The sequence below is a fragment of the Mus caroli genome, unplaced genomic scaffold (genome assembly GCF_978045245.1).
Source record: "Mus caroli unplaced genomic scaffold, Mus_caroli_1 scaffold_12, whole genome shotgun sequence".
NCBI lineage: Eukaryota > Metazoa > Chordata > Mammalia > Rodentia > Muridae > Mus > Mus caroli.
The window spans coordinates 118,966,486-118,969,687 of NW_028227267.1; the positions used below are offsets into that span (position 1 = coordinate 118,966,486).

Genomic DNA, 3,202 nt, shown 5'->3' on the forward strand with positions numbered 1-3,202 from the left:
ATAAACCTTCCCTTCTGTAAGTTGCCTTGGTCTTGGTGCTTTATGGCAGGAACTGAAAAGTAACCGATACAGTCTGGCTTCTCTACGTGACATTTTGGCAATTTGGTTTTTACTCTTTAAATACATGTGTGTGCACTTGTTAACATCGTGGGGGTATCCATGTTGGGGGTGTGGATGAGCCTGTGTGCACATTCACGGGGATGAAAAGACAACCTTGGGTGTCATTCCCAGGAACTCCTTCTCCTCCTTCAGTCAAGGTCTCTCACGGATTTGGAGCTCACCATTAGGATTGACTGGCTGGCCAGCAGGCTCCAGGGATCATCTCGCCTCCACTTCCCCAGCACAGAGAATCCAAGTGTGCGCGGACTCAAGGCGCACTTTCACACGGGTTCTGGGGGCCAAACTGAGTCCTCTTGTTTATGGGGCACACACTGACTGAGTTATCTTCCCAACCTCAATTTTGGCAGTTTCCTATAGAATTAGATGTATATAAATTATATGACCCAGTAATTGCACTACTTGACCTTTACGCTAAAGAATTCAAACTGTGAAGACTTTACGTGGTGAATAAGGAAGCCGGAAGTGGGCCTACCGCTCCTCTTCTCAGGCTGCCAGGAAGATGGCGGACTTTCAGACAGAGTGTGCTTACCAAACCAGCCTACAATCTTTCAAAACAAGAAGTGTGTTTTGCTGGGAGAAACCGGCAAGGAAAAACTCCCTTGGTGCTACAAGAACATTGGTCTAGAACTCAAGATGCCCACGGAGGACATCGAGGGCACCCACATAGACAAGAAATGCCCCTTCACTGGTAATGTCTCCATCCGGGAGGTCGGATCCTGTCTGGTGGTGTAACGAGGATGAAGATGCAGAGGATCATTGTCATCCACCAGGACCATCTCCATTACATCCGAAAATACATTCTCTTTGAGAAGTGGCACAAGAACATGTCTGTGCACCTGTCCCCTGTTTCACTGTTGAAGAGTGCAGGCCCCTGAACAAGATTGTTCTGTTCAATGTGCTCAAGGTCACCAAGGCTGCTGGCACCAAGATGCAGTTTCAGAAGTTCTAAGGGGACTCTAGCCAATGCCCTACAGCAAATTCAGTTACTTTCCAACTTAAGTATATATATCATATATATATATGAATTGAAACTATGTTCACACACCAAGTTCCACACTGATGGTTCTGTCCATAATGTCGAAACTTTAAAACAACCAAGAGTTGATAGATGAATTGTGGTGCATCTCTGAAATGGACTATTACTCTGTGATAAAAATGAGGCCAGCCCAGTCTACAGAGTGAGTTCCAGGACAGCTAGGACTACAAAGAGAAACCCTGTCTCGAAAAACAAAAAACAAAACAAAACAAAAATAATAGACTATGAAATAAGGGAAAGGTATGGGATGAAGTGCATATTATTAAATAAATTAAGTGACTCTTAGGCTGTACACACTACGGACACAACCAGATGGCAGTCTGGGAGTTCTAGGCCAACCTGGACTATGGACTGAGTGAGACCCTTTTTCAAAAAAACAACTTGAAAAAGAAGCTGAAAAAATATGGCAAACATACAAAGAAATTTAAATCATGGGAGAAAGCTCAGTTGGAAGATGTGGCCAGAAGCAATAACACAAACCCAGCATGATCTGGAAGAACAAGAAGACAGCTTTGCTAGACAATAGGTTCAGATCTCCTATGCTCTCACCACTTAGGGGATGCAGTGAAGAGGCAGGGAGGAGGTGGGAAAGAGAGAACAACTTTATGGGTTCACTTAGAGAGCGGGCTACCTGTTCACAGAAAGTGCAGCATTTAGGCCTCCGGTGCGTTCAGACGGGTCATACCAAGTGCTGCGGTTTACATAGCTCTGCAGAGGGAACAGAATGCACAGTGTAAGCAGTTGGAAAAAACAGTTTTAGTTCTCCCCCCCTCTCTCCCTCCCTTCGTTTATTTGGGGGGGGGGCTGAGAAAGGGTTTCTCTGTGTAGCCTTGACTGTCCTGGAACTCATTCTGTAGACCAGGCTGGCCTCAAACTCAGAGATCCTCCTGCCTCTGCCTCTCAGGTGCACAGCATTAAAGGTGTGTGCCACCACCACCAGGTAGTTTTCTTTTCTATAACATTTTCAAAGGCAGTTTGAATAAGTTTGGTCATACTATTACAGTCTCTCTCTCTCTCTCTCTCTCTCTCTCTCTCTCTCTCTCTCTCTCTCTCTAAATTGTTGATGTACTTTTTGACTACTTTTTCTAGGACTTAATTTGAGCCTATGAAGTTCAAGAATAATAGGTTCTCTATTTAAAAGCAGATGTGGCCGGGCGTGGTGGCGGATTTCTGAGTTCGAGGCCAGCCTGGTCTACAAAGTGAGTTCCAGGACAGCCAGGGCTACACAGAGAAACCCTGTCTCGAAAAACCAAAAATAAATAAATAAATAAATAAATAAATAAATAAATAAATAAAAGCAGATGTGATTCATAGTGGCGTGTGTGCCTTGGTGACTGAAGAGGACAGCCCGCTCCTGCCCTCCCTCACTCCCCTCCTAACAACTTAGGAGACCGAGAAACTCACAATCCTGGGTGAGAGCCCAGAAATCAAAGCTTTAGCAACCGGCATCTCAGCAAGGCAGAAAGGGAGAAAAGCGAGGGTGCCATGCTCCTTAATGAGAGAGTAGAGCTGTTAAACGCACTCACTCTGTTGTCTAATTGTAGCTTTTCCCGTTTGACCTCAAAACCAAAGCACCTAGGTGAAAATTGGTGTGAGATGGGGGAAAGATAAACAGAGGGGGCTGGAGAGCATGGCCGTTCAGTCAAGTAGATTCTGACCAACTTCATAATTCATCATTTTCCATGAGAGGAAGGCACAAAGAGTAGGTGAGAACAATGTGTGTGTGTGTGTGTGTGCATGCAGATCTTCCAGAAAACTGTCAGCTCCAATTTTCATCAAGAGTCAAGGTGAGCACATAATTTTCATATGGTAGAACATGCTGAGCACCACAGGCTCCTGAGTGTATAGCGTGGGGGAGCAGCAATGAGCTAGCTCTCAGGAGGCAACAAGCAGGTAGGAGCCAATGACTAGTCCAGACCAAGAAAAAAAGGTAATTCCAGGTCACTTCCACCAGGCTCCCTGGTGGGAAATCATGGGAAAAGAAAAGAGAGAATGGATGTGCAAAATGTCCTCTGTGATTGCATGTGTGTATGTGCACCTGTGTAC

At 45.3% G+C, this 3,202-nt stretch overlaps 1 pseudogene; it reads left to right on the forward strand.

Annotated features, from left to right (window-relative positions):
- Positions 1-619: 619 nt before the first annotated feature.
- Positions 620-1,069, forward strand: LOC110309918 (small ribosomal subunit protein uS17 pseudogene; annotated as a pseudogene).
- The last annotated feature ends 2,133 nt before the right edge of the window (positions 1,070-3,202 follow it).